Source organism: Pseudorasbora parva, chromosome 16 (assembly GCF_024679245.1).
Source record: "Pseudorasbora parva isolate DD20220531a chromosome 16, ASM2467924v1, whole genome shotgun sequence".
NCBI lineage: Eukaryota > Metazoa > Chordata > Actinopteri > Cypriniformes > Gobionidae > Pseudorasbora > Pseudorasbora parva.
The window spans coordinates 40096712-40117327 of NC_090187.1; the positions used below are offsets into that span (position 1 = coordinate 40096712).

Below are 20616 nucleotides of genomic sequence, written 5' to 3' on the forward strand. Positions count from 1 at the left end.
GTTGCCATGGTAACCTGGCAAGTACTTGTTACAAGAGGTACGTGGCGTTCACTAGTAGTCCCTCCACCACAGCTTAAATTGAGCAGCTATGTGTCATTCGCGACTCTTTTGACAGAATGACACGACCATCAACGACTATCACTCACCTGTTGTCTTGGTTGTGTTTGTAAGGTGGGTTATGACCTTAAAATCCAGATGTTTAGAACTGGAACAAATACAGTATAATAGCATACAAAATTAAACAATCAAATGCCTTGGAACATAAGGTAACGTTACCTCAGAAATTAATTGGGCTGACAAGAGCTCAAATATGTATTCTTTAAAATGTTGGTTCATTTGACAGCTTTTATCTCTGTGTCAATTAAGATATTACTTTTAGATAAATATGAGGAGTTATTGCCATTTAATCACGTGACGAGCTTTTTCAGGCCGCATTTTTAGACATTTTTTCCATTCCATTTCCACTTACTCATTATCTTTCCTCTCAGTTTTTCAAATGTCTGTATATTTTTCCAGAAGCATTAAGGGTTAGAAGACCCTGTAATGCACTTGTCTTGAGGCATTTAGGCATTTGAAGTAGTAGGGGGTGACACCTTATTTGTGTCTATGTGAAATTCATAGATAGCATATGGATAAAAACAAAGAGAGAGATTATTTTAGATCATATATAGATTGGTACTGTATTCTTGTAGTAAATATAATTGTGTTAGGGTTAGCTGTAAATCATGGCTTTATAATCTACTTTAAACATTTCAGCAAAAATATTTCTCTATCTTTTTGCAATGTCTATATCTAGCCATTAGATGGCACTTAAAGCCTAGCAATGGGATACTTTCCTAAACATTGCTTTTGAGTCGGTGCTCAGGTAACAGTGCTGAAGCTGAACATAAAGACATATAGGAGATTAAAGGGATAGTTCACCCCAAAATGAAAATCATTTCCACATCCTCAAGTTGTTCCAGACCTGAATTTGTTTGTTCTTCTGAACACAAAAGTAGATATTTTGAAGAATATGGGTAACCAATGGAAGTCAATATTGCCGCACAAATGATTGGTTACAAAAATCCTTCAAAAAATGCTTCTTTTGTGTTTAGCAGTACAAAGAAACTCCTACAGGTTTAAAAAACAACTTGAGGGTGAATAAATAATGACATAAAACATTTTTGGGTGAACTATCTCTGTAATTTCCTATTTTAATACATGAACAAGTCAATAAATGTTGATGTCTTTGTATCTGTGATAGCACTACAAAATTGTGTTGGATGTTTCATTGTAAGAACAACAACTTTCCATTATGGTAGGATTGCTGTAGCTGTCAGGTTGTTGAAGTTTGCTTTTGATGTGCTGCAGTCTAGTGTTTTACATTTTTTTTTTTTTTTGGTTTACTTTTGTTTTGTTTGCTTTCTGATTGTTTGTTCTTATTTGACGTGTTGTCTTGTCACCAGGCAGCTGTTCAGTTTCTAACTTTCTAACATCTATAAAGAATATGTCCTGGTAGTTTATCTGTAAATATGTTTACATCATGCTTTTTTGACATATTTAAGGTAATAATCACCTACTCACTTATTTTTTTGTCATGTGTTTGATGCCATCTGTGGATGGATTTTGCTTATCTCTTTTTTTGTTGTTGTTTTTTTGTTAATGAATTAATAATTTTATTTGCTGTATTTTTTAGGTGATGTTGTGGGGAAAATCAGCTTTATCAAGTGCAGACTGCCCAATCCTATTATATCTGGATTTAGAAAAGTCATAAAGATCATTTCAGGCACTGCTTTTGTAATACTGCAAAAACAGCGTAATCTAGGTAAGTGTCACCATCCTTATTTGTTCCCACCTTCAGTGACCCTGAGCATATGTTGTTCTCATAACCTCCTGGAAACAGCTGCTGTTTAAAGAACCTTATCTAAAGATATAGTCAATAGAGCCATCTGGTGGTTTTAATCTAAGAAACAACAAAGACGTTTGAGCAACATAATTAAACTGGCTGTTCCTGTGCTTGGAAATATGAATAAAATAAATACTGCAATATGAAGTCTGAGACCCTTGGTAAAAATTCATCCGTTTTGCATATTTTGCATAATATATTTGATATTTTTATTGCAATTCTATAGAGATAGTCTATAGAAGTATATAGACTATAGATAGTCTATAATTTTCTAGATTTTAGTCGATTCTCATCTGATGAACCGATATCGAAACCATCTTTTAGTCTATGCTGTTTTTAATAGTTCACAATATTACAGTTTTGCTGTAGTTTTGTTCAAATAATTGCAGACTTAAACCTACATTTTGGAGTGACTTTGTGATTTGGAACTTTGCAGCCGTTTTTCATGCTTTAACAGCAACATTACACACAGTTTATATATATATATATAAACTGTGTGTAATGTTGCTATATATATATATATATATATATATATATATATATATATATATATATATATATATATATATATACTGATCACAAAAAACAGCTGTTTTAATAGGGAGTATGTAGAATTTGTATATCCACTGTATATACATTATTTCACGTTAAAAATTTGAGTGACAAACTGAATACAAAATATTTAATAAAAAAAAAAATATAAAAATGTGTTTCTTTAATAATGGAAATCGTCACACATATGTGAGATTAGATGGGTAATTATTTACAGTATCTACCATAGATAGGTAGGTGCCGGTCATATAATTACAATATCATCAAAAAGTTAATTTTATTTCACTAACTCCATTCAGAAGTAAAACTTATATATTCTAATCATTCATTACACACTGACTGTTATTTCAAATGTTTATTTCTTTTCATTTTGATGATTAAAACTGACAACTGAGGAAAATCCCAAATTCAGTATCTCAGAAAATTAAAGATCATGTTAACCATTACTTAAGTTATTACTTGGCCAACTGAAAAGTATGAACATGTAAAGTATGAGCATATACAGCGCTCATTACGTAGTTGGGCTCCTTTTGCCTGAATTACTGCAGCAATGTGACGTGGCATGGATTTGATCAGTCTGTGGCTCTGCTCAGGTGTTATGAGAGCCCAGGTTGCTCTAATAGTGGCCTTCAGCTCTTCTGCATTGTTGGGTCTGGCATATCGCATCTTCCTCTTCACAGTACCCCATGGATTTTCTTTGGGGTTAAGGTCAGGCGAGTTTGCTGGCCAATTAAGAACAGGGATACCATGGTCCTTAAAGTTGCCCTAGAATGAAAAATTGAATTAACCTTGCCATGGTGAAATAATAAGAGTTCAGTACATGGACATCACATACTGTGAGTCTCAAACACTATTGCCTCCTTCATATGTAAATCTTGTGCATGAAAAACACCATGGAAAAATAGGTGACTCTCAACATAACGGCAACTGTGACGCAATCGCTGGGATCATTAATATGTACGCCCCAACATTTGCATATTGTCAGCACGTTCAATGTCAGGCAGAACTGCGCAGCCGTCAGGAGTTCTGCAGGTAAACAAGCAACACTTGAGGATAGCGAAAATGGCAAATCATGGAAATAAATGTTATGATCCAGGCTGTGCAGGGAACATGAAGACTTTTCATACCCTTCCCACAGATAAAAAAAAGTCAACAGTCATGTTTGTTATTATTGTAATCGGATATCACAACAATTTAATTCAAAATCGGTCGTTTGCTCTGCCCAGTTCACCACGGACAGTTTTTCTAACCTGGAACAATATCAAGCAAGCTTTGCTCGGCGTCTAAAAGAGCGGTTGAGTGTTAGTGCTTGCGGTTGCCAGATTTCAGTCATTTAAATCCCCCAATCAGAGCTTTTCTGTGAAAAGAACACGTATATTATCCGGTGTTTTACCTAAACATTTGCAGTCTGGCAACCATATGCACACAAGGTCTCTCGCTCTCTCGCAAGCGGATGATCTGAAAACGCCAATAAACAAGTAAGCTGCATTTTAGCAATCTCCATTTGAGATGTTCTGCTTAAAGTGTCATTCAGTCGGTCTGTGTTCTGTCAGGACTCATGAGCCGCTTCAGTGAACAACTGCACTTGTGTGAGGTGCTGAAATTAGCCAATCAGCAGAGCTAAACATTAATATTCATGACCCTTCCTTTAAATACATTTAAAGGTGCCCTAGAATGGGTTGAAACAATAATTTAAATGGTTCTCGGATATCTACATAGACGGCATGTGACTTATTTAAGGGCAAAAATTGTCCCGATCAGGGCTCTACATAGCGCCCATTTTGGGCGCATTTACGCCTGAAAATTACTGTGTGTGACTGTGAAAAAATATTTAGGCGCACCGGTGCGAGTGACCCGATCGATTCTCATGAATGGATGTGTGTAATACAATCAGAATAAAAACTACAACTCCCGAAGTGCATCAACTCTGATTAACTGTTAGGCTACGTTTCCTAGTGCAATCAATTGCTTTTCATGCCTTCAGTCATCAGAAGAAGTGCAAAAAAGTGTGCGACGGACGGACTACACTTCAAACAACGATTGTTCACAAAGTGAAACGGATAGAGGCCAAGAAGTCCTCGCTGCAGCTACCAGACGCCTCGCGCTGATGATTTACAGCCAAATCAATATTAACTGGAAATACCACATTTGGATTTATAATAAACAAGCTCAGAAATGAACGGATGCTTGGGGCAAAAATGCCATCAAAAAATAATGTATTAATAATACATTTAGAAAGCCCTTGAGTTCTTGAGTTTAATCTTTATCACACATGCTGTTTAAAAAAAAATACTAAATGTATAAAACGAGCGAGTATATCGTGGATTTTTTCCAAACCGTGTTTTTGTCTTATCCTGAATCACTATAGTACACATAAAACAAGTGTTTATATTCCCGCTGCGGATTAGCACCGTATCTGCGCGACTCACCATAGACACAAACAGAGAAGTAGATACGGCTGCAATGTTCTTGCGCAAGACGCATGCGGTTCTTTTCATGAAGCGCCAGCGAGCCAAAAGTCACGGCTTAATTGCTTTTGCTCCGAGTACTGGTATGATTGGATATGTGATACTAATCTTGTACAAAAGTCCAATAAACAAGTTGATATTAAGTAACAACGTTTTAGCCACAACACTGTCTATTTAGTGAAAATCAAAGCCACACCAGTCCAGAACTAATTTGCATCTCCATCAAATGAACCTGTGTTTTGAACTATTGACTGAATGAATTCCCGCCACCTACTGGTTTTATTTTCATATTTATACTTTGCATGGACTTTTTATTTAAAATATTAAATGTAAAACTTACATGTAAAACATTCATACAACATTATTTACACATGTAAATTTGTCTAAATCCCACTTCAGATAGAGCTCTGCAGTGCAAAACTGGATCTTTTGATGCATATCTCATTTGATTGGAAACAGTCTTCATTGTTCTAACTGAATTTATTGTTAAATTAACATTTTAATTTTTTTTTTTTCTGTTTTAATTTAAGAAATTGACAGATGATGCATACATTTAATAAGATTAGAAAACATTGCTCTTTTAATGGTAAAAATGCCCCTGGACATTAATTTAAAAGGACACATATCGTCCTGTAATGGGAAAGTTATAATTGGAATGCGTTTGATGGATTAGAAAGTACTCCTAAATTGTTGACTGTGCTCCTAATTTTTTTTAATTAGGAGCACAAGTGCTCCTCAAGAAAAAAGTTAGCGTAGAGCCCTGGTCCCGATCCATTTACAACCCTAGAAATTGTCCCTTGAATGAAATAGTCTGTTTTGTCTTATTTGGAAGGGTCATGCATATTAATTGGGAGTTTGGCTCTGATTGGCTGTTTCACTGCAGCAGTGACAGCAAACATATGTTATATTGTCCATCATGACAATGGAGAGATTATGCGTCCAATCTTATGTTTGATCCTGTTTCTGATGAATGATTTTAAAATGATAGCTTCTTCACTTTGATTCACAAACTCCAAACAGTGAACTGGGTAATGTTAGCATGTAAATGTTGTTTGTACAGTAAAGGTGCTTTTTTTTTAGGGTGCGTTCACACTTGTAGTTCGGTTAGTTTGGGTAGTTTGGTCCGGACCAAAAAACAAAACATAATAGTCCTGGTCCGCTTAGCGTTCACACGGGCATTTTTAACAGCGAACCTAAAGTTACCGAACCAAAGGCACAGGGAGACGGTAACAACCTGATTGGTCGGCTTATATGACGTAGGAGCTCGCTTACCGAACATTCAAAACAATGCTGTGTGCGGATTACACGCGCGGGCATTTTATGCATATACATATGGCATTATTTTTTACCAGAGAACTCCTGAAGAGCTCATGAAATGCTCAAAACATTCAAAACAACGATGTGTGCTGGATTAAACGCGATCATTTTATGCGTGTACATGTAGCATTATTTTTACCCGCTGAGAACTCATGAAGAGCTCATAAAATGTTCAAAACATTCAAAACAGCAGCAGGATTTCCTCCGTTGTGCAGAAAAGAGACGGCCGTTCTGTCGTCTGTAGGCCTACCTGCTAATAATGGGCAACACAGGAACTTTGATGAGAAGAGCCAGGTATGCTTTTTGTGTGTTTTTTCTAGCATTTTCGAAACATGCTCGTCTGACCAAATATTGATTAGGCTCTTCCTCGTTGCTCCACGTTTGCCCTCTAACGTTAAAGTTACTCATTTTGGATACACCGATCTTTCTGCGTCGTCAAATCAGCTGCATTATGCGTCACATCTTGTGACATTATATGTCCGGTTTTTGGTCCGTTTACATGTCTTTGGTCCGTGTTGCGTTCATATATCAATCAAACCGCACCAGAGTTCGTTTGGAAGCGGACCGAGACCCATCTTTTTAGCGGTCTCGGTCCGCTTGTTTGGTGCGCACCAGGGTTCGGATGGCAGCGTTCACATATATTCAAATGAACCGCACTAACCGAGCAATTGCACCAGGGTTCGTTTTAATCGAACCAAACATGACAAGTGTGAACGCACCCTTAATTTTATATTTTAAACCTTTTCAACTTAATTGGTGGAGAAGGTGACGTTAGCTAGAATTATCCAGTGAGCTATATCTAAACTAACATAACGTAGTTGGCTCCTGAGTTATGTTGTTTATAATATATAGATTAAATCATAATTTTATCCGACAAAAGGGATTGCCATATGTATCTACGGTTGTATTTTGTGGATTTGTATGACAACACAGGCAGGAAATAATATTAACCTTTATCATTTGACATTTGTCATACTGGTGATGTATACTACTTTGCTACTATACTGTACTAGCACCTTGGGTGTCTAGAAAACACAGGGGATATTATTGTTAATGTTGTCTCACTAAGAAACTTTCAATTGAATCAGAAATTGTTTAGACAGTTAATAAGTGGATAAAATCACTACTTACTGCTTGCGGGGATATAGTTTGAATTGCAGCTTCTTTAGTTTCAGACGCTGAGCGAAGCCTGCTTGATATTGTCCAGGTTAGAAAAACTGTCCATGGTGAAATGAGCCGGGCAAAAAAACAACTTTAAATTAAATTGTTCTGGTGTCCGGTTATAGATAAACATCCACCATGCCCTGTTGACAGGTTTTTTTGTTTTTGTTTTTTTTTGTGGAAAAGGTTTGAAAATTCCTCATGTACCCTGTACAGCCTGGAACATAAAATTTATTTCCATGATCTGCCATTTTCACTATCCTCGCATGACGCTTGTGCAGGCATATGCAAATGTTGGGGGCGTACATATTAATGATCCCGGCGACTACGTCACAGTTGACCTTATGTCGAGAATTGCCTGTTTTTCTGTGGTGTTTTTCACAAACAAGATTTACATATGAAGGAGGATACAATGATGTTTGAGACTCACTGTAAGTAATGTCCATGTACTGAACTCTTGCTATTCAACGATTCCATGGTTATTTCAAATTCACCTTTAAACCAGGAACTGGTTGCTTTGGCACTGTGTGGAGGTGCCAAGTCCTGTTGGACAATTAAATCTGCATATCCATAAAGTTGGTCAGCAGCAGGAATCATGAAGTGCTATAAAACTTCCTGGTATATGGCTGCGTTGATCTTGGACCTCAGAAAACACAGTAGACCAACACCAGCAGATGACACCCAAACCATCACTGACTGTGGAAACTTTACACTGGACCTCAAGCAACGTGGATTGTGTGCTTCTTCTCTTTTCCTCCAGACTCTGGGACCCTGATTTCCAAAGGAAATGAAAAAATTACTTTCATCAGAGAATATAACTTTGTACTACTCAGCAGCAGTCCAGTCCTATTTGTCTTTAGCCCAGACGACACGCTTCTGACGCTGTTTGTTGTTCAAGAGTGGCTTGACATAAGGAGTGCGACAGCTGAAACCCATGTCTTTCACACATATGTGCGTAGTGGTTCCTGAAGCACTGACTCCAGCTGTAGTCCACTCTTTGTGAATCTCCCCCACATTTTTGAATGGGTTTTGTTTCACAATCCTTTCCAGGGTGCAGTTATCCCTATTGCTTGTACACTTTTATCTACCACATTTCCTTCCCTTCGCTTCTATTTATGTGCTTGGACACAGAGCTCTGTGAACAGCCAGCCTCTTTTTACAATGACCTTTTGTGTCTTGCCCTCCTTGTCCAAGGTGTCAATGGTAGTCTTTTGGACATCTATCAAGTCAGCAGTCTTCCCCATGATTGTGTAGCCTGCAGAACAAGACTGAGAGAGCATTTAAAGGCCTTTGCAGGTGTTTTGAGTTAACTAGCTGATTAGAGTATTGCACCAGGTGTCTTCAATACTGAACGTTTTCACAATATTCTAATTTTCTGAGATGCTGAATTTGGGATTTTCCTTAGTTATCAGTTATAATCATCAAAATGAAAAAAAAGTTTTTTTTTCTTTTAATATATTGGTGTGTAATGTATGAATATAAAATACAAGTTTTACTTTTTGAATGGAAATAAATATAGTTTTTGGTGATATTCTAATTATAAGACCAGCACGTGTGTATATATCATTTTTTTTAATAATAGATTTTTTTATATTCCCATTGTATTTGTTATTGACTATATAGTGACTTATGATCATGATACTTCTCAGCAGTTCAGAAATGCTGTATTATGAATTAATAGAATAAAGGCCTTATATTTTCTTAAACATTTTGAGCCAAAAATATTTTTTTTTAGTTTTTAGTGGGAACATCTAAGTATCTGTACTGACATACTTTACTAATACACTGGCGATCAGAAAGTGTGGCATATCCCTGCAGTAACACACCAGTGGTTTAAGGTGCCGGTATCAACCCATATTTCCATAACTAGGCGGCTTCTGTGATGTTGCATGGCTGTAGCAATTTACAACTAAACACCCCACACAAATGCCAAAGGTGCCGTCTGTGCAGGCGTATAAATAAGGCATAAGCCTTTGTGATTGGAATGAATATATACATGTGGGTCTGAGGAGTTGCAGGAGTACCTCCATGTGATGTGCTGACAAGGCTGTGGGGCCAAACGGCCGGCAAGCACTCCACAGTGCAGATGGATAGAGGAGGAGTACTGCTTCAGCACGGCTTTGATTTATAGGTCCTGACAGAAGACTGTGCATATTTGTCCCTGTGTGTGTGCTTGTGTGTATACTTTGTTGTTATGAGTGAGATTTATGGATTCTGATTTGATTTCCATGGTTTTTGTGAAGCTTCTCTAAGATGTATCTAATATTGAATTGAAATCTCTGAAAATGGCAAATCTTATTTGAAACAACAAAAAATACACTTTATTTAAAAAAAAAAATAGAATAGAAAAAGAAATGTAAAATCAAATCAGTTTTCACCACAAGTGAGAAAGGTTGACATGGAGCAGCTAAGAAGCCATATACACAACACTGTTTTCAACTGAAAACTTTGTATGCATTTTTGCCGTTCATTTATGCGACAACCCCACTCTGGGGGCCTGAAAACGCAAGGTTTTGAAATCGATGCTTTAAGTCTCCATGTAAATCACAACAACTTGAATTTGTGAATGCATGCATATTTCGTGTTCGTGGGGGTGTTTCTTGACAAAGTGACATTGCCAACTACTCGCCTGGCATCCATAATACAGCCTTTTTAATCATTTTTGCAGATCTGTGTAAACGGGATTGTTTGAACAACGTTGTCATCTGTTTTAAGTACGTTGCTGTTGTGTAAACATACCCTTAATCTTCAACCTTCAAAAACTGAACAGTGTCTGCTGGCAAAAAGTGAACGTGACAGAGCTCGTAGTAAAACAAGAATGAACACTGGCGTGGCTTTTCAGAGATGGCGAGAACTGAAGAATTTGAAGAATAGCACAAGTTCATGCTTTTGGTGTGATTTATACATGCAAAAATCCACTCTTACGTGCAACTGATATGCAGTATCCAGTTATATTCAAACCCGATCTCTTCTGTGTGTCTATCCCACGAGTTTATGCTTTCATTTGGCGTGCTTTTTATACTCAAGTCATTTTACATTAATCTGGTACCAGATTTAGTTACAGCTTGCGCCAATGCAAACCCTCTTTTGCTGTTAAAAAACTACTGTCAGGATTTACTAAAGACACGCAGTGAAGAATTAGGGCTGAAAAATTCATGAGAGGAGAGTATTTAAATTAATCACGCAAGGTGATTTCCTAAGGTTTGCCCTCGTCAATTTACTGGTATCTGCGCAATTATTTACCGTGCACAGATGCTAATTGGTAGATTGTGTTGGTCATTATGGAAATGATTCGGTTGCTTCTGTTCTTTAATTTGCACATCGTCAGTAGATCACACGCAGAACTTCCACTTCCAATGGCACTTTTTTTGGAGTTGCGCTCACCCTTATTTGCTCCGTTTAGTAAATCTGGTCCCTGGTATGCAAAATTTACCCGTTGACTTTAATTGTTCGTCTAGCAATAGCATTCCGCCAGGTCATTTGGCCGTTTAAAATAAAAAGTAAAAGTTGTTAGAATTAAGTTGAACCTCTGCAATCCAGGTGTACACAATACTTGCCCTTGATAAATGCCGCGGCTAAAAACGATCGTCATTAGAATAACACGCCCCTATATATACATGTCTCCACCTCCCCCATGCCCTCATTTTACGCCATGGACAAACAGAAGACGGCAAAGAAGCGAAACTTCTCCGATGTGGAGATCGGGCGCGTCTCAATCATCTCACTAGTCCACTAGTCAGGGCAGTGATTAGGACATCAATGGGCTGACTCCCTGATCAGTGTCCTGACTACTGAACTAGTGAGATGATTGAGACGCGCGCCATTGAGATCACCAAGGAAGTAAAAAAAACCCCCAAAATTGTTTTATTTGGGAGTTTAAAAGAGTGGGATTAAAGGCACCCACAAAAACAAAATATGGACCCAAATTACGAGTACTGTTAATAGTGTGGGGGTTGAGAAGCACACCCCAGCAGTTTAAATAGCTGTTTGGATGATAAATTACCATCACAATGCCTTATTTTACAGCACGTTTTGAAACAATTAGCATTTAATTTCGTATCACGGCACATGTATTGGGGTGTACAATAGTGATGATGATGTGATGTGGAGTACCATTCATTCACATTAATAATTAGCCTACATGACAATTTGTAAGATTCTTATTATTATCATTATTATGATTTTTATTCTTAATGACGCTTGTTATTTAGAAGAAGACTTTTTTATTGATTTTATTATTATTTAAAAGAAGAAGGTCATTTTTATTATTTTGTCAGTCTGAATTATTTTAGTCCCAGTCCGTGCGCAGCTGCCGGGCGGGCCTGAAACGTCAGATAAAGCGCACAGGCTCGTGACTGGAGGAATACATATGCCTACAAATCAAACACTTTGGTAAAGTCACACAATTTAAACATTGACGTTCATGTTGCACACAAATAAACACTGAATGTTGTTGTTGTGATATTTAACAGTGGATCATATAGCATATCTTTGTCAGTGCGTTTTGTGGATTTAGGAATTGTTTTTCTGCGCATTTTCACACTAACTCAAACGTGCGTACACCATCTCCTGAGCTGGCGTAGGATTTGAGCGTGCCGTACGCCAACGTCCATATTGATAAATCTCAAAGTCACCGTGGGTTTGGGTGTACGCAAGGTGTACGCTGGAAATTTGGTGTACGCACTTTTGATAAATGAGGGCCAATGTGTATATAAATGAAAACCATTGTTCAAATAATTTACGTTATACATTATTGTATTTTTCACTTCTTTCAGAGAAGATAACTTTTTTTGGTTGCGTGGAAGAACCACCCATCAAGCAACATAGTGGATGAAGTAGAAACTGAACACACTTCATTGGTTCTTTGTGCACGTAAAAAACTAGTTTGCAAATTTCAGTGTAAACTTCAACGCTGACTCACACTGTGCAACTAGGCCAGCTCAAATCCAATAAAAGGTGCTCGGATCAGTACAGTGATAGGGGCAAAGGGGAACTGAAAACGGGTAAATATTATCTGACTTCCACTAGAGGAGAAATTATATCACAAAGCTTTCAAGACACAATGAGGGTCGGGTGTGGTATTAAATAAAATATATTTCAGAAAATGCTCTTTCTTAAACTCATGTCTTGCAAGAAATCGTAATACTAATTTCTCTTTCTGTATTGATTGAAAAACTGGTCAAATTAAATCTAACCAGTAACATCTTCAGCCACAGTTATGTCTTCAGGGATAACCATATTAATCCGCTCAGTAATTGAGCGAAGCACAACCAAAACAATGTTCTTCCACAAAATGCATGTTTTGTTTTTTAGAACCGCTTTAAAAAAGTTACCTTTAGGTTTATTTCAGTTGTTAAAAATACATTTATATAGAAAAATGTAAACATAAAAAGAAAGTTTTCGTATTGTGGCTAAGATGAATGTCAAAATAAAGGTACATCTTAAAATACTTTCATTATTTTTCTGTGTTTCAATACAGTTTTGATACTGATACTGTTTGATTTGTGAATGCTGGTGTGTGTGTATAGCGTTATGTTTGTGTTATCATCAAGAACAATGGTGATATACTTTATGCCACAAAGCATGCTCGGAGCATGATTTTAATCCTATGTTAGCTTCCAGTATGCATTGCAGCCTAAAGTATTTGTGGCTTAGATTAATATGCTGACTATTGATGTCTGGATGTGTCAAAATACTTTTCCCTGTAATGCATTTTAAAATCAGCATTCAGAATGTCTTATCTGCTGCAAGAACATTTTGCTGGTAAAATATTGATAAGAAAATAATCAGTTTAGGTCAGTAATAAGATTAGTGGTTTATGAGGCTGAAAGCTTAATCATCTTGGTTGGTTTCTTTCTTTCTTGGCAACAAATTGCCAAACAAGTTTGTATAACTGTTATTTACAAAAGTTAAGTCAACAAGAAAAAGCTAGGGGATATTAGTACTAAGATTTTGTTATTGTTGTTGTTGTACAGCAAGTTGTATTGATGTTCACAGAACCAATGATGTAAATTTTCAGCGTCTAGATTTTCCAGCACTGCGGCGTGAAATGGGGTCTCTATCTTTAATGGACTTCTTTTGTGTGCCAACAGGTCTGTTTTCCCAGCATGCATTTGCTGTTCTGTTTGGTGTTCCTTTAAAGTACACCACTTCTGCTTTCCCAAGCAATACCTCAAACAAGTCAAACTCAATATATAAAGAGCCACAGTGGATGCTGCTGCTTCAGTTTGTGCCAACCCATGATTGACTATTTGAGGTAATTGATTTTAGGCTACTGTGTGTCCTCTTATCTGCACTGCTTAATCAGCATGCAGTGAAAAAAATCTAGCAGTAAACATACAATGAAAACTAGTAACCTGAAATGCTTTGCTAGCGGGTTGTAAACATCTTGTATGAGATTAGATTATACACAACATTTACATAATATTGCAGCTAGCATCTGAGCAAAAAAAACCACATACACAAGTAAATGTTACATGCCAGAATGTGCTAGTCCTGTAATGATTGTGGCTCTTGAGTAACAACGCAATGAAACTGCTTTGAATTAAAGTATGCATTTGATCAGTTTGTGCATTCCCCGGGAATAATTTTGCATTTGATTCCCAGGGATAAAAGGTTTCATCATGTTGGAGAGACTGGATGAACTTCAACAAAAAAGATATAAACCTACAAAAGTACATCAACATGCGCTTGATTTAACCCTTTAATTTAAGCTTCAGCCTTTATGACTTGACACGATTGGATGAAAGGAACAAACTCTCATATCGGTGCCTCCGTGTTACTGTAGAATACATCATCTAGAGCCAAGAGAGGTGTCTATACAGCTTCAATGAGAATATCAAAGACTCTCCCAAAAGATATGGTGTCTTACAATAAAACAGAGAAGCTTTTGAAGTGTCACTGTTCAAATGTGCCACTTGGCTTTCAAATAAAATTCAAGTGACTTGGAATGCTGCTCTCCAGGAAAGAGCCGTGACATTCTGCTCTGCTGAAGTGTGATTTCACTTGGAAATTGGTAGGAAAATTTTGTCAGACAAGGGACGAGTGTAATTTGGCTTTTTCTGCCCAGGTGCAGCCCTTTATTGTATGTGTGGGTATTTTCTTTATGCTTTTTTTAGTAGTAGTATGGTTTAGCGCTAGCCTGACAAGCCAGACCCAAATCAAGACGTTTGGTCTGGAAACTCACCATTGACAGGGCTCAATCCGAGGGGCAGGATAAAGGGTTGTCTTTCAAACTCCTTCTGCACGCAATTGGATAGCGCTACAACCAACCAGAGTAACGAAGGTGAAGCAGAGCTAGTAGACAGATTAAACTTTCGCTGTATCCGGTTAGCAAAACTCAGAACACCTCTTCCCTTTTTAAGGATGACTTCAGTGCTGTTCTTTGTTCTTTTCTCAGAGAAAAGCTCAACTCCAAGTCTTCCAGAGTCGCGGTCAAAACTGATTCGAAAGACCGCCGTTCGCCAGCTTCTGTGTTTACTAGAAGCACGCAAGCGTAACTCGACTGTCATCATGTTAAGCCCTGCCCACCGACTCTATACATGATGTGATTGGCCCGACCAGAGTTTGGTTTTTACAGCTCAGAAGGTATTGAATGTTGCTAGACGATACTCGCGGCAGATTAGATTTGCTGTCGCTAGGGTGCGTCTAGATTTCTAGGCTACTTTAGAGCACCAGGAGTAAGCAATCGTTCTGATCTGCCAGTGGAATCTGTGGGTTTTCTTTGACAGCGATCCCTAATGTCGTTCCACACCCATAAGACCTTGTTCATCTTCCGAACACCGTTTAAGATATTTTATATTTAGTCCGAGAGCGTATCTAAGTGTACACTATACTGTCCATGTCCAGAAAGGGAATAAAAACATCCCCAAAGTAGTCCATATGTGACATCAGTGGGTTAATTAGAATCTCTTGAAGAATCGAAAATACATTTTGGTCCAAAAATAACAAAAACTATCACATTATTCAGCATTTTCTTCTCTTCCCTGTTTGTGTTCAATCCTCAAATAAAGATTTGAATGGTTATGAATCAGTGTATTGATTCTGATCGCCAATGTCACGTGATTTCAGCAGTTTGACACGCGATCCGAATCATGAATCAATAAAATATCTTAAACTGTGTTCTGAAGAAGAACTGAGGTCTTACGGGTGTGGAACAACATTAGGGTCATTATTGACATAAATTTCATTTTTGGGTGAACTATCCCTTCAACAAATCATTACCTCTTACAATTGATGCAAAAATGCTTCTGCAAGGCTCTTAACAGGTAGAGACCATATTACTGAAGTCTTGGCTTTCTTACAATGGCTGCCAATTTGTTATAGAATTGATTTTAAAATCCCCAATGAAAGTTTTTTTTTTTTTTGGGGGGGGGGGGGGGTAGCATGAATGTTAGCCTGTTATCTACAGTAGAGATCAAAATTAGAGAACAACATAAAATTTCCTAAATTTTAAGGTCACTGCTTTGTCCTTTTTGAAATTATCCTAACAGGAGCAGAAGGGCAGTTTTTTTAAGCATATTTCACAACTTAAATATATTCCGAAGTACAATATATACAACTTAAGACAATTGAAAAATAATGTTATTAATATTATAATGTAATTAGAGAACACTTTCAGATACCTTCATGCTTTGGGTGTTAATCTGGCACTTGGTGCTAATTTCCACAATAATCTGGCAAACACTAATTAACTTGAAGCACACTTTCCAATTTTCACTGACTTTGCAAGATGGCAAGCCACTCTAAGGTTACTGAAACCCTACGACACCAGTTTGTCCAGATGAAGGCCAAAGGGATGACCCTTTTGGCTATTGCAAAAGAAGTTGGTCATTCCAAATCTGTAATTTCTAGATTATCAAAGCTTTACAAAGACACTAATTCAATCAAGTACCCAAAAAAGGTATGCTAGACCAATGCACGAGAGTACAGGACAATGCGAAGACTTTCAATGTGGATTCAGTTCAACACTGCAGCTGGAATTACTGGCCAGTTCAAAGTTGAAATACTCACTCTGCAGTGATCAAGCCCTTTTATCAGCAGAAAGAATCAAAAGGCTAGACCAGGGGTGCCCAAACTTTTTCCTATCAAGGGCCAAAAATCAAACTTGATTGAGAGACGTGGGCCGAAAGTAATTTAAAAAAAAATCATAAATCAAACTGTATTAGGCCTACATTAAAGTTGCTATGGGTTTATTCATTTCATAATGTTTACAATAAATATAAAACAAATGTAATCTGATTAACTAATGCAGTTTTATTTGTAAAGTGTTGCATTTTAATGACCAATTAAATGGGCAACAATCCCCAAGTGTTCAATGTAAAATACGGTTCAATGTCAAATACACAATGATCCAGATTCATAATGTTGACGGATATTTTACTCTTTTAAAAAAGGAACAGACTGTTTGCAAATAGGGTTGGGCGATATCCCCTAAATTGGCAGTTGACAATGTTTACAGTAAAACATTGCAATGGACGATGATATCGTCGTTTATTTTTATTTTTATAAAAAGATCAAATACAGAGTATAGTAAATTATATCTCTTTACATAAATACTATTTTCTACTTAAAAACTATAATTTCATTATTTTATTAACCCAAATAAGGACTCACCCGCACAAGTTTCCACGTGATGGGGAAAAAAGGTAGCTTCCTTCCACTTAAGAAGAGTTGTGCACTTTTTATTTTAATTTATCTCTTTACATAAAAACTATTTTCTACTTAAAGCTCTATCTTCGTCATTAACCCAGTGTTTGGTATGTGAATGCTGTTTTACGTGAATATTACCACAGGAGTAAAAGCACAAAACTTTGTTTAAAAAGGAAATAAATTCGCAGATGTAACATTGCAGCCCTGGATGAGAGAGGTGGGCTGAGCCCAATTTAAGATCTGCCAGCTTTTTAATTCTGTTTTGCGTTCTGGTCACCCGATTTGATGGACATCTGGTTTCTTTTCTCAAATCTTCACTCGCGTCGCACTCATTTTCACAGGAAAATATTAATGCTTCTTCCTTTCGTTTGCGTATAATTAAGTATATTATACCCATTCACATCTATGGTAAAGACTGTAGGACGAATACCTTTTGACAAATTTTATTTTATTAAATTTTATGTTTGTGCTTGTTATTAGACTTGAGGCGCGTCAAGTTTATTTGAATAGCGCAGTTCACGTGCACCCAGCGGTTTTACTTTCGCTTTTTCTAGCAGTGCATAATCAAACATAGCCTAAATGTCTTGGCCCTGTGAAAGAGATAATATTCACTCTTCAGCCCTTTTACAACAAGTGTTGCTTTGCAACATCATGAAGACAAAGATATTAGAAAAGGTGTCTATCCAGCTCATGTCCCACATTCATCTCAAAGCGCAGACCGGCATAGGACGCATCTTTAAGGGAGAAAAGGCTAGGAATCTATCTACAAATCTTTTTTTAACTAATAATTAATTTTCTTATACTCTTTGGGTTACCATTATTTACTGATAATTGTTTTACAGGCTGCAGTGAGTTGTTTCACTGACGGAAAATAAACATGCATGCTTATTATAATGTTTGAGCGTTTATCATTTCAAAATGTAGGCTCTCTCTCTCGGACCTCGGTGGGCCAAATCAAAGGTTACCACGGGCCAACTTTGGCCCGCGGGCCCTAGTTTGGGCATCTCTGGGCTAGACTAACCTTTGCTGAGGAGCATGTTGTGTGAACAGAGGAGAACTGGTCCAAAGTTCATTTTAGTGATGAATGCAAGTTTAATTTATTTCTGTTTGATGGGAAACATTATGCTCGGCATCAAACTGGGGAAAGATTGAACCCAAAGTGCCCAAAGAAGTGGCATGGTTTTGGGATGTTTCTGCAGCAGGAGTTGGGCCTATTATACAGCTACATGGCAGAAACTCAGAACCTGTTTATCAGAACCTCCTTCGGCTACATATGGTTCCTTCACTGCGAGCATCTCCCAATCAGCCTGCAATATTTATGCAAGACAATGCCCCCAATCACACTGCTAAACGGGTAAAGCAGTTTCTTGAAAGTGAGAACATTGAAATAATGAAATGGCCAGCCCAGAGTCTGATCTAAACCCCATTGAAAATCTATGTAAAATCATTGGTGACAAAGTTATGGCTAAGAAAGCCACTACAGTTACCGAACTGTGGAAGAGACTGGAAGAAGAGTGGACCAATCACAGCGGAGCAGTGTGAGTATCTAGTGATGTCCTGTGGCCGCAGATGTGCTGAGCTCATTCAAAGCAAGGGCCTCTATACCGCCTACTAATTTATGACTGCTGTAAGTATCACATTTTAGTTGTAACGTTTTTTTTGTGCTGCATTGGTTATTGTTCTCTAATTTTGATCACAGTGTTTTTGACTAAATAAAGGTTTTTGGTATTTTGTAAAACATGCTAGCAGAACAATAGTATACCCACAGCTAATCTTGCTTCAAACTTCAAGCAATGAATATCAACAATATTTCTGAAAAAAATCGAATGTTTCTAAATTGTTCTCTAACTATGATCTCCACTGTGTAAGCTAGTGCGCTCCAAAACAATGTCAAAGTTCACATTTTAAAATATATAAGCTTTCGAAATTTTTTGATGACATCCCTCTGCACTTCAGCTTCTCATCAGATTTTCTGCCCCCGGGAACACTCAACAAAGGGGGTGAGGCCATGTCGGGCTGCTTTAGAGAAGAGGAAGAGTTGTTGAAGGAGAGCACGTTTAGGAGTGCTCAAGCTGTCACATCCTTCTTTTCACATTTATTGCAATACACACACCATGCAATAGGATGATATAAAAGCAAGATGACAACATAAGTTATAATCGTAATGAAATCTGTACCTGTTCTATCTTAATGCTGGAGATGTTCTCTGGCTCTGAAAGATCTTACAACAGTTCCTACACAAGCGATGACCATGACAGAATATCCGATGACTTGAAGATGATAACTCCACATCAGCTACATAAATTCATCAACTAGCCATTCAGAAACGTCCTGTCTTATTCTACATGTTGTCACTTCTTTTTGAGTCTCTCCAACATTGTCCGACTGGTTTGAACATAAAACGCTGAACAGTTTCTGACGTTTTCTGCATGAGGTAATTGGAGCTGCTAACATGAGCTCTAACATGAGCTTTGCCCTCTTCTAGAGGGGAGGGGGCGGGAACAGCAGATCATTTGCATTTAAAGGGACACACAAAAACGGCACGTTTTTGCTCACCCTCAAAAAGTGACAAATTAAACATGCTATAAAAAATTGTGAGCTTAAAGACTGGGGACATCCGAGATGTGTTTTACATCTTGTAAAAAGGGGCATCGTTTGACCCCTTTAAGAAATATGAGCTGAAATGGTCAACTGCTGAAAGTTCAGCTGACCTTAGCGCTTCCTACTTAGGAAAAATGAGTGGAGAGCGAGCATTTGCAGAGGCAGCTCCTAAACTTTACCTCAGATCGGCACCCACGATAAGCACTTAAGCGCGAGTTAAAAGAATATCGCCTTGCATTAGCATTTGATGTGGCGTGTTAATCATAACTGGTTAAATATTCCATCTGTGTGGTTTATTTATGGTTTAGTTTTGCGGTTAATTGTCCTTGTATGTGGTTTTTAAAACGTACAGCACTTTAGTCAATGAATTGTTGTTTAAGTAGTGCATAAATAATACGAATTTCAGCACCATTTAACACCAATTTAACTTGTGTTTCTGATGAGAAATCTCTGTAGCATTGTCATATTGTATACATTGTCTGGTCCTTTCGACAAACATTTTATGCTTTTGATCACCCCTCATCTTGATGTGTGGCTATCTGCTAACTTAATGGGCTGAAGCTCTTCTGCCCTAGAGCACTGACTGTAACGTTTGACTCATGGTACATTAGACCTGCAGTGTTAGCAGTGGGTGGAGGAAGAGTGAGACGGAGGGAGCATGTGTATTGTTAAGTCCTCGCAAAATGGGTCAGGCCTCTTAAACAGTCTAGCTGTGCTGTGCTTTTATTCCGTGTTAGTTATTTGTTAGCCTAGAAATAGATTTCAGACCTGCAGCGCATCACGGCGTGAATCCTGATTATTCCAGACAATAAAACAATTGCAAACCATTTGCCAAGGTAAAGGGCAGTGGACATGGCCACATACATGCACGAACACACACCTGTGTTCTATTCATTATTGTTCCCCCCAAATACTGGTAACACATGCAGGATCAGCAGTAGCGGTCACAGCTCCGCTCATTATTATTCAATACAAAAACAA

General features: G+C 37.7%; 1 long non-coding RNA gene across 1 annotated transcript; it reads left to right on the forward strand.

Moving 5' to 3' along the window:
* The first annotated feature begins 72 nt into the window (after positions 1–72).
* LOC137043005 (uncharacterized) lies at positions 73–14283 on the forward strand. Its single transcript, XR_010898402.1, has 4 exons — positions 73–171; positions 1676–1804; positions 13476–13639; positions 13990–14283. It is a non-coding gene; the product is annotated as an uncharacterized lncRNA (long non-coding RNA).
* Positions 14284–20616: the final 6333 nt, after the last annotated feature.